Consider the following 12,390-nt stretch of genomic DNA (forward strand, 5'->3'; position numbering starts at 1 on the left):
TTGAGTTTCAACTTCTAAATGAAAAGAATATATCTTTAACCAAACAGATTGATCAGGTGTCCAAAGATGAAGTTGGTAAACTCACTCAAGTTATCCAGCAGAAATACATGGAGAAATAAGCTCTTCAGGCTAAAATTTATTCAGGAAAACTTGATATGATTACACACCAGCTCTTGTCTGCGTAATCACTTACCTCCCAGTCAGCAGAGGTCGAAGAGCTGAGACAATCACTGCAGGAAAAAGATACCACCATTAGGATACTCAAGGAAAATAATCACAGGTTGTCTGATGCAACTGCTGCTACCTCTAAGAGAGAAAAGAAAGAACATGAACAAAGAGATTCTGAAATTGAACAGCTCACGGAAAAACAAGATCTTTACAAAATTTACTGAAAGAAAAAAAGAAAAATACCTCTTAATCCAAGCCAAAAGTGATCAGTTACTTTCTTAAATGCAAAGTTCACTAACAAAGTGGATAAAAATGAGTTGTTGAGGCAAGCAATAACTAACCTCAAGGAGAGAATATTAATTTTAGAAATAGACATTTCTCAACTAAAAGGGTAAACTGAAAAAAATAATAGAAATATCCAAAGAAAAGGTAGTGGAGAATCAAGCATTACAAGAGATGAACATGAAGTTCTCTGTGATGCTGCAAGAACAAGAGTTGTAGTACCATTCAATGAAGGGGAAAGCTCTTTCCTTTGAGCAGCTGTTACAAGAAAAAGAACAGGCAAGCCTGGGAAATTAAATTGGCTTTTAAATGCACTTGAATCCATGCAGAAGAAGACCATTCTTTATCAGCAGGAGACAGACCAACTCACCTTGTCCCTAAAGAACAAACATTTGGAAAAGAGTACCCTCCAGAAAGAGGTGCAACATGTACATGATAAAGAATTACATTTAAATCAGGAGGTACAAAGACTGGGGAGCCATCTTTTAGAATCAGAAGATTCTTACACCCGGGAAACTTGGGCTGTGGAGAAGAGAGAGATGAACCTGAGAAAGAAAGTCACACTATTGGAGGAAAAGCTAGTTTCCTCTTCTAATGCATGGCATCAAGGCACTGTGCAGATAGAGTCCTTGCAGAAATAGGTGTGTTTACTCTCCCAAGAGAGGGATGAGAATGCACTGCAGCTTTTTCTCTACCAGGAACAAGTAAAGCAGTATGCCATGTCATTAACTAAACTGCAAATGGTTCTAGAGAGTTTCCAACAAAGAAGAAAAAGCTATGTATTTTGCTGAATTAGAAAAGGAAAGACAATACATAATCAAATGGAATGAAAAGGCAGAAAATCTAGAGAGGTATTATTATTACAGGAACATTTGGATGAAGCCAACGATGTGTTGGATTCAGCAACCAGACTTAAAAAATAGTTACATCTAAAGGAAGAACAGATTGAAGGACTTAAAAAGCACAATGAGGTCCAACAAGAAATGTTGAATGATAAGAAATTGATGAACTTGAAAAGGGCACAGAAAGAAAAGTGGACAAAGCCCTAATGAGAAACCTATTCATTGGGCATTTCCATACATCAAAAAGTAAGTGTCATGAAGAATTACAGTTATTAGGAAGCATCCTGGACATTCAAAAGGAGAAAATGGAGCAGTTGTTGAATGGAGATAATGGTGGCATTACTATGTGGATGACAGTTGGCTTGGAGGAAGATCAAAAAAAATGTCCCCAGCACATCTTTCAGACCAAATGAGCAAGCTCTGCTTAATAGTTCTTTTTCAGAACTTTTTGTTAAGTTTCTGGAAAGAGAATCTCCTTCATGTGTTCCACCACCAAAACTTTCTGCTCGTGCCATGAAACGTCTAGACTCCAGAGGAAGGTTAAAGGAAAGTGAGAATGTACCAAGAAGTTTGAAAGATGCGGCAGAATTCAGAACTGGCAAAAGAGTGGCTGTGAATCTGTTCTTGGCACCGCATTTGGTGGCTGAGCCACTGCTTAGGCTAGCTCGACTTGGACCTGGTGGACCTGGGAATCTCCATTTGAATCTCATAGAAGACTTCATGCCCACCTTTACAACATTGCCAGTGTTCCCTGACAACAGCACCAGGGTTTTACAAAAGGACCTTTTAAAGCAATAGGTGATTCTCAAGCCAGAGATGATTTACCAGTTTAAAGAAGCCATAAACAATTTGAACATTTTACAGAGTGGCATTTTCAAAAAGAAGTCATGTATTTGCAGAGAAAAAGAAAAAGAAAAAAGTTGATATATAGAGCTACCAGGTGTTTTGACTGCCCCCGCCTTTTGTGTGTGTGTGTGTGTGTGTGTGTGTGTGTGTGTGTGTGTGTTTTGCTGTAGCACTTATTAAAATTTTATTTGTGTTTGTTTGCTGTAGCTTTTTTATATAAAATTTTGTTCCTGTGCTATAAGGTATTCAAGTATAATAACTATAGCTCCAGTGTCTTTATGATTATATTTGTTAAATTTAATTATATTAAGATAAAAATGATAAAAAAGAAAAAGTCCAACACATACAAAAAAGATATATACTCAGAAATTGGATTATATGCAAACAAAATATAATGTAGCAAAGTTGAGAATTCTTTAATTTATAAAACAAAACACTGTATAACTACTAAATGAAAATTACAGAGGGAGGACCTGAACATGAAGTTTAGTGGATAAGTTCTAAGATTCTTTTAATCCAAATGCTATGACACCTATCCCGATTCCTTATCTTCATTGTATTAAAAAAGTCACTTGACATTCATTCCCTTTTCTAGATGTTATATATGTACAGAAGGAAGATGACTTTTGTCAGTGAAACCAAAAGTATAATCACATGCTTCCTTTTTAATTTGTAAGAATGTATCATTAAATGTCTGGAATGTTTACATACTTTTCTGGGCCTTAGAGTAATGCTTATAAACACATTTAAAAAAAAATTGATCAAAAACAGAAAGTGGGGAGATAAATAACATAATACAGAGTTTTAAAAGATGAAAAAGTTAACAAAGGAGTAGTTAAATTTTTTTTTTATTTTTGTAAATTAAGATAAAAGATAAACCAAAATTTTCTAGATTAAGTCAGGTGATATCAGAGAAGTGAAAAAGCATATTATACAGCAAATCCTTCTCTGACACTTGGAATTTCTAAAACCATTGAAAATATTTTCATTAAAATTAATTCAAATAAAATTTAATACAAATTAGATTATTTAAATTAAATCAAATTATAATTTAATATAAATTAATTTAAATTATTTTATTAATTTTATTGGTGAATTTAATTAATTTTGTTAATAAATTTTATCTATAAATTTAATAAATTAATTTATATTACATTTTGATTTATATTTAAATTTTATTGGATTTAAAAAATTAGTTTACTGAAGGTAATTTAAATAAAGTAAATTATTTAATATTAATTATATATTTTAATATTAATTCTAATAAAATTCAATTAATTTTTTGCTCTTTTTTTTATTGGTTGTTCAAAACATTACAAAGCTCATGACATATCATCTTTCATACAATTGATTGAAGTGGGTTATGAACTCCCATTTTTATCCCAAATACAAATTGCAGAATTACATCGGTTACACATCCATATTTTTACATAATGACATATTAGTGACTGTTGTATTCTGCTACCTTTCCTATCCTCTACTATCCTCCCTCCCCTCCCCTCCCATCTTCTCTCTCTACCCCATCTGATGTTATTCAATTCTCTCACATTTTTCCCCCATTCCCCTCACAACCTCTTATATGTAATTTTGTATAACAATGATGGTCTCCTTCCATTAACATACAATTTCCCTTCTCTCTCCGTTTCCATCCCACCACTCTTCTCTGTTTAATGTTAATCTTTTCCTCATACTCTTCCTCCCTGCTCTGTTCTTAGTTGCTCTCCTTATATCAAAGAAGACATTTGGCATTTGTTTTTTAGGGATTGGCTGGCTTCACTTAGCATAATCTGCTCTAGTGCCATCTATTTCCCTGCAAATTCCATGATTTGTCATTTTTTAGTGCTGCGTAATACTCCATTGTGTATAAATGCCACAGTTTTTTAATCCATTCATCTAATGAAGGGCATCTAGGTTGGTTCCACAGTCTAGCAATTGTGAATTGTGCTGCTATGATCATTGATGTGCAGTATCCCTATAGTATGCTCTTTTAAGGTCCTCAGGGAATAGTCCGAGAAGGGCAATAGCTGGGTCAAATCGTGGTTCCCTTCCCAGCTTTCCCAGGAATCTCCATACTGCTTTCCAAATTGGCCGCACTAATTTGCAGTCCCACCCGCAATGTACAAGTGTACCCTTTTCCCCACATCCTCACAAGCATTTGTTGTTGTTTGACTTCATAATGGCTGCCAATCTTACTGGAGTGAGATAGTATCTTAGGGTGGTTTTGATTTGCATTTCTCTGACTGCTAGAGATGATGAGCATTTTTTTATGTACTTGTTGATTGATTGTATGTCCTCCTCTGAGAAGTGTCTGTTCAGGTCCTTGGCTCATTTGTTGATTGGGTTATTTGTTTTCTTATTGTTTAATTTTTTGAGTTCTTTGTATATTCTGGATATTAGGGCTCTATCTGAAGTGTGAGGAGTAAAAATTTGTTCCCATGATGTAGGCTCCCTATTTACCTCTCTTATTGTTTCTCTTGCTGAGAAAAAAAAAAAAAAAAAAAAACTTTTTAGTTTAAGTAAGGCCCATTTGTTTATTCTTGTTATTAACTCTTGTGCTATGGGTGTCCTATTAAGGAATTTGGAGCCTGACCCCATAATATGTAGATTGGAGCCAACTTTTTCTTTTATCAGATGCAGAGTCTCTGATTTGATATCAAGCTCTTTGATCCATTTTGAGTTAACTTTTGTGCATGGAGAGAGAAAGGAGTTCAGCTTCATTTTGTTGCATATGGATTTCCAGTTTTCCCAGCACCATTTGTTGAAGATGCTATCCTTCCTCCATTGCATGCTTTTAGCCCCTTTATCAAATATACGAAAGTTGTAATTTTGTGGATTGGTCTCTGTGTCCTCTATTCTATACCATTGGTCCACCCGCCTGATTTGGTACCAGTACCATGCTGTTTTTGTTACTATTGCTCTGTAGTACAGTTTGAAATCTGATATCGCTATACCTCCAGATTCACACTTCCTGCTTAGAATTGCGTTTTCTATTCTGGGTCTTTTCTTCTTCCATATGAATTTCATGATTGCTTTATCTATTTCTACAAGAAATGCCGTTGGGATTTTCATTGGCATTGCATTAAACCTATAGAGAACTTCTCCATTCAGAATGATCCTAGCCTGAGGCTTAGCATAGTTTGCTTTTACAATATTGAGGTGTGTTCCTGTTATCCCTAGTTTTTCTAGAGTTTTGAACATAAAGGGATGCTGTACTTTGTCGAATGCTTTTTCTGCATCTATCGAGATGATCATATGGTTCTTATCTTTAACTCTATTGATGTGGTGAATAACATTTATTGATTTCTGTATATTGAACCAGCCTTGCATCCCAGGGATGAATCCTACTTGATCATGGTGCAAAATTTTTTTGATATGCTTTTGTATTTTATTCCCCAGGATTTTATTGACAATTTTTGCATCTAAGTTCATTAGAGATATTGGTCTGTAGTTTTCTTTCTTTGAATTGTCTTTGTCTGGTTTAGGAATCGGGGTGGTGTTGGCCTCATAGAATGAATTTGGAAGTTCTCCTTCTTTTTCTATTTCCTGAAATAGCTTGAAAAGTATTGGTATTGGTATTAGTTCTTCTTTAAAGGTTTTGCAAAACTCTGCTGTATAGTCATCCAGTCCTGGGCTTTTCTTAGTTGGTAGTCTCTTGATGGCTTCTTCTATTTCCTCCATTGATATTGGTCTGTTTTGGTTGTGTATATACTCCTGACTCAATCTGGGCACAACATATGACTTAAGAAATTTATCAGGAAATAGAAAAAGAGGGAGAACTTCCAAATTCATTCTATGAGGCCAACATCACCCTGATACCTAAACCAGACAAAGACACTTCAAAGAAAGAAAACTACAGACCAATATCTCTAATGAACCTAGATGCAAAAATCCTCAATAAAATTCTGGTGAATCGGATACAAAGGCACATCAAAAAAATTGTGCACCATGATCAAGTAGGATTCATCCCTGGGATGCAAGGATGGTTCAATATACGGAAATCAATAAGTGTTATTCACCACATCAATAGACTTAAAAATAAGAACCATATGATCATCTCGATAGATGCGGAAAAAGCATTCAACAAAGTACAGCATCCCTTTATGTTTAAAAATCTAGAAAAACTAGGGATAACAGGAACATACCTCAATATTGTAAAAGCAATCTATGCTAAGCCTCAGGTTAGCATCATTCTGAATGGAGAAAAACTGAAGGCATTCCCTCTAAAATCTGGAACAAGACAGGGATGCCCTCTCTCTCCACTTCTATTCAACATAGTTCTCGAAACACTGGCCAGAGCAATTAGACAGATGAAAGAAATTAAAGGCATAAAAATAGGAAAAGAAGGAGCCGCCCCCTCCCCCTGCGCCGGCATAGTAGAGGGAACTGGGACCAAACACAGAGCAGGCCCAGCGGCCTGCTGAGGGGCAGAGCCGCCCCCCACCACCCTTGCATGCCAGGTAGGGGAAGGGTGACCACCGACAGAAAAGGCCCAGTGGCCCAGGGCGGGACAGAGCTTCCAATCACTCCTGCAAGGTAGGCGGGCCTGCGACCCACTGGCAGAAGAGGAGCAGCCGCCTGCTGAGAGGCTGAGCCGCCCCCTCCCCCTGCGCCGGCATAGTAGAGGGAACTGGGACCAATCACAGAGCAGGCCCAGCGGCCTGCTGAGGGGCAGAGGCGCCCCCCACCCCCCTCGCCTGCCAGGTAGGGGAAGGGTGACCACCGACAGAAAAGGCCCAGTGGCCCGCGGCGGGACAGAGCTTCCAATCACTACTGCAAGGTAGGCGGGCCTGCGACCCACCGGCAGAAGAGGAGCAGCCGCCTGCTGAGAGGCTGAGCCGCCCCCTCCCCCTGCGCCGGCATAGTAGAGGGAACTGGGACCAAACACAGAGCAGGCCCAGCGGCCTGCTGAGGGGCAGAGCCGCCCCCCACCCCCTTCGCCTGCCAGGTAGGGGAAGGGTGACCACCGACAGAAAAGGCCCAGTGGCCCAGGGCGGGACAGAGCTTCCAATCACTCCTGCAAGGTAGGCGGGCCTGCGACCCACCGGCAGAAGAGGAGCAGCGGCCTGCTGAGAGGCAGAACCGCCCCCTCCCCCCCGCGCCTGCAAGGTAGTCGGAACTGAGACCACCATCAGAACAGGTCAGACCTGCAACCGAGAGACAGAACAGGCCCAGTGGCCTGAGGAAGGGTAGAGCCGCCCCCCCCCCCACGCCTGCAAAGTAGGCGGACCTGCGACCCACTGGCAGTACAGCCCCAGAGGCCTGCAGAGGGGCAGGGCTGCTGCCTGCGCCTGCAAAGTAGGCAGAACTGCCACCACCGACAGAACAAGCCTAGCGGCCCGCAGAGGGACAGAGCCGCCGCCCGCGCCTGCAAGGACGGCGGACCTGCTACCGACTGGCAGAGCAGGCCCAGCGGCCTGCCGGCGTGGTAGGCACATTGCCCCAATTGGCGGAGGGGCAGAGCCGCCGCCCGCGCCTGCGAGGGAGACTTTGCAACTATACAAGACCAATATAAATATATAGGGGGAAAATTCAATAGCACAACAGTTTCACCAAGAAGAAAGGAACGCGAACAGTATGAAGAGACAAGGAAAGAAAGGACCACAAGCATTGCAGGTCAACTCAACTTTAGAAGAGGTAATAGCTGCAGCTGATGGAATGTCAGATAAAGAATTCAGGATATACATGCTTCAGATGATCTGGAGTCTCAAGGAAGACATCAGACAGCAAAATCAGACAATGAAAGATCACTTCAACAATGAATTACATAAACAAATCCAAGAAGCAAAAGATCAACTATACAGGGAAATAGAGGTTATAAAAAACAAACAAACAGAAATCCTAGAAATGCAGGAAGCAATAAGCCAACTTAAAAACTCAATTGAGAATACTACCAGCAGAGTAGAACACTTAGAAGACAGAACATCAGACAATGAAGATAAAGTATTTCAACTTGAAAAGAACATAGACAGCTCAGCAAGACTGTTAAGAAACCATGAGCAGAACATCCCAGAAATATGGGATAACATCAAGAGACCAAATTTAAGAGTCATTGGGATACAGGAAGGAACAGAGTTTCAAACCAAAGGAATGAGCAATCTATTCAATGAAATAATTCGAGAAAACTTCCCAGATTTGAAGAATGAGACAGAACCCCAAATCCTAGAAGCCTACAGGACGCCGAATGTGCAAAATCATAAGAGACCCACACCTAGACACATTATAATGAAGATGCCCAACATACAGAATAAGGAGAGAATTTTAAAAGCTACACGAGAAAGGAAGCAGATCACATTTAGGGGTAAGCCAATCAGGATAACAGCTGATCTTTCAACACACACTCTGAAAGCTAGAAGATCCTGGAATAACATATTTCAAACACTGAAAGAAAATGGGTTCCAACCAAGAATTGTGTTTCCAGCGAAATTAAGCTTCAGGATGGAAGATGAAATTAAAACCTTCCACGATAAACAAAAGTTAAAAGAATTTGCAGCTAGAAAACCATCTCTTCAAAACATCCTTGGCAAAACATTACAGGAAGAGGAAATGGAAAATAACAATGAAAACCAACAGTGGGAGGTAGGACACTAAAGGGGGGAAAATAATCAAAGTGGAAAACAAACCATGTTTAGTAACATAAATAAACAAATATGGCTGGAAGAACAACCCATATCTCAATAATAACCCTAAATGTTAATGGCTTAAACTCACCAATCAAGAGACACAGGCTAGTAGAATGGATCACAAAACAAGACCCAACAATATGCTGCCTACAGGAGACGCATTTGATAGGAAAAGACATACATAGGCTGAAGGTGAAAGGTTGGGAAAAATCATATCACTCATATGGACTTCGGAAACAAGCAGGAGTATCCATACTCATATCAAATAAAATAGATTTTAAGCCAAAGTTAATCAAAAGGGATAAAGAGGGACACTACATACTGCTCAAGGGAACCATACACCAACAAGACATAACAATCATAAATATATATGCCCCAAACAATGGTGCAGCTATGTTCATCAAACAAACTCTTCTCAAGTTCAGGAGTCTAATAGACCACCATACAATAATCATGGGAGACTTCAACACACCTCTCTCACCACTGGACAGATCTTCCAAACAAAAGTTGAATAAGGAAACTATAGAACTCAATAACACAATTAATAACCTAGACTTAATTGACATATATAGAATATACCACCCAACATCAAACAGTTACACTTTTTTCTCAGCAGCACATGGATCCTTCTCAAAAATAGATCATATATTATGTCACAGGAAAACTCTTAGACAATACAAAGGAGTAGAGATAATACCATGCATCCTATCTGATCATAATGGAATGGAACTGAAAATCAACGATAAAAGAAGGAAGGAAAAAGAATATATCACTTGGAGAATGAACAATAGGTTACTGAATGATCAATGGGTTATAGAAGAAATCAAGGAGGAAATTAAAAAATTCTTAGAGATTAATGAAAACACAGACACAACATATCGGAATCTATGGGACACATTGAAAGCAGTTCTAAGAGGAAAATTCATTGCTTGGAGTTCATTCCTTAAAAAAAGAAAAAACCAACAAATAAATGATCTCATACTTCATCTCAAAATCCTAGAAAAAGAAGAGCAAAACAACAGCAAAAGAAGTAGAAGGCAAGAAATAATTAAAATCAGAGCTGAAATCAATGAAATCGAAACAAAAGAAACAATTGAAAAAATTGACAAAACTAAAAGTTGGTTCTTTGAAAAAATAAACAAAATCGACAGACCCTTAGCCATGCTAGCGAAGAGAAGAAGAGAGAGAACTCAAATCACTAACATACGGGATGAAAGAGGCAATATCACAACAGACACTTCAGAAATACAGAAGATAATCAAAAATTATTTTGAATCCTTATACTCCAATAAATTAGAAGATAGTGAAGGCATAGATAAATTTCTTAAGTCATATGATCTGCCCAGATTGAGTCAGGAGGATATAGACAACCTAAACAGACCAATATCAATTGAGGAAATAGAAGAAACCATCAAAAGACTACCAACTAAGAAAAGCCCAGGACCGGATGGGTATACAGCAGAGTTTTACAAAACCTTTAAAGAGGAACTAATACCAATACTTTTCAAGCTACTTCGGGAAATAGAAAAAGAGGGAGAACTTCCAAATTCATTCTACGAGGCCAACATCACCCTGATACCTAAACCAGACAAAGACACTTCAAAGAAAGAAAACTACAGACCAATATCTCTAATGAACCTAGATGCAAAAATCCTCAATAAAATTCTGGCCACTCGGATACAAAGGCACATCAAAAAAATTGTGCACCATGATCAAGTAGGATTCATCCCTGGGATGCAAGGCTGGTTCAATATAAGGAAATCAATAAATGTTATTCACCACATCAATAGACTTAAAAATAAGAACCATATGATCATCTCGATAGATGCGGAAAAAGCATTCGACAAAGTACAGCATCCCTTTATGTTCAAAACTCTAGAAAAACTAGGGATAACAGGAACATACCTCAATATTGTAAAAGCAATCTATGCTAAGCCTCAGGCTAGCATCATTCTGAATGGAGAAAAATTGAAGGCATTCCCTCTAAAATCTGGAACAAGACAGGGATGCCCTCTCTCACCACTTCTGTTCAACATAGTTCTCGAAACACTGGCCAGAGCAATTAGACAGACGAAAGAAATTAAAGGCATCAAAATAGGAAAAGAAGAACTTAAATTATCACTATTTGCAGATGACATGATTCTATACCTAGCAGACCCAAAAGGGTCTACAAAGAAACTATTAGAGCTAATAAATGAATTCAGCAAAGTGGCAGGATATAAAATCAACACGCATAAATCAAAGGCATTCCTGTATATCAGCGACAAATCCTCTGAAATGGAAATGAGGACAACCACTCCATTCACAATATCTTCAAAAAAAAATAAAATACTTGGGAATCAACCTAACAAAAGAGGTGAAAGACTTATACAATGAAAACTACAGAACCCTAAAGAGAGAAATAGAAGAAGATCTTAGAAGATGGAAAAATATACCCTGTTCATGGATAGGCAGAACTAACATCATCAAAATGGTGATATTACCAAAAGTTCTCTATAGGTTTAATGCAATGCCAATCAAAATCCCAACGGCATTTCTTGTAGAAATAGAGAAAGCAATCATGAAATTCATATGGAAAAATAAAAGACCCAGAATAGCAAAAACAATGCTAAGCAGGAAGTGTGAATCAGGCGGTATAGCGATACCAGACTTCAAACTATATTACAGAGCAATAGTAACAAAAACAGCATGGTACTGGTACCAAAACAGGCGGGTGGACCAATGGTACAGAATAGAGGACACAGAAACCAATCCACAAAACTACAACTATCTTATATTTGATAAAGGGTCTAAAAGCATGCAATGGAGGAAGGATAGCATCTTCAACAAATGGTGCTGGGAAAACTGGAAATCCATATGCAACAAAATGAAACTGAATCCCTTTCTCTCGCCATGCACAAAAGTTAATTCAAAATGGATCAAGGAGCTTGATATCAAATCAGAGACGCGCCGTCTGATAGAAGAAAAAGTTGGCTACGATCTACAGTCGGTGGGGTCGGGCTCCAAATTCCTCAATAGGACACCCATAGCACAAAAGTTAATAACTAGAATCAACAAATGGGACTTACTCAAACTAAAAAGTTTTTTCTCAGCAAAAGATACAATAAGAGAGGTAAATAGAGAGCCTACATCCTGGGAACAAATCTTTACTCCTCACACTTCAGATAGAGCCCTAATATCCAGAGTATACAAAGAGCTCAAAAAATTAGACAATAAGAGAACAAACAACCCAATCAACAAATGGGCCAAGGACCTGAACAGACACTTCTCAGAGGAGGACATACAGTCAATCAACAAGTACATGAAAAAATGCTCACCATCTCTAGCAGTCAGAGAAATGCAAATCAAAACCACCCTAAGATACCATCTCACTCCAGTTAGATTGGCAGCCATTATGAAGTCAAACAACAACAAGTGCTGGCGAGGATGTGGGGAAAAGGGTACACTTGTACATTGCTGGTGGGACTGCAAATTGGTGCAGCCAATTTGGAAAGCAGTATGGAGATTTCTTGGAAAGCTGGGAATGGAGCCACCATTTGACCCAGCTATTCCCCTTCTCGGTCTATTCCCTAAAGACCTAAAAAGAGCATGCTACAGGGACACTGCTACATCGATGTTCATAGCAGCACAAT

General features: G+C 38.7%; 1 pseudogene; it reads left to right on the plus strand.

The window, feature by feature from the left end:
• Positions 1–66: 66 nt before the first annotated feature.
• Positions 67–2,090, plus strand: LOC139701333 (thyroid receptor-interacting protein 11 pseudogene; annotated as a pseudogene).
• The last annotated feature ends 10,300 nt before the right edge of the window (positions 2,091–12,390 follow it).

The sequence above is a fragment of the Marmota flaviventris genome, chromosome 6, assembly GCF_047511675.1.
Source record: "Marmota flaviventris isolate mMarFla1 chromosome 6, mMarFla1.hap1, whole genome shotgun sequence".
Taxonomy (NCBI): domain Eukaryota; kingdom Metazoa; phylum Chordata; class Mammalia; order Rodentia; family Sciuridae; genus Marmota; species Marmota flaviventris.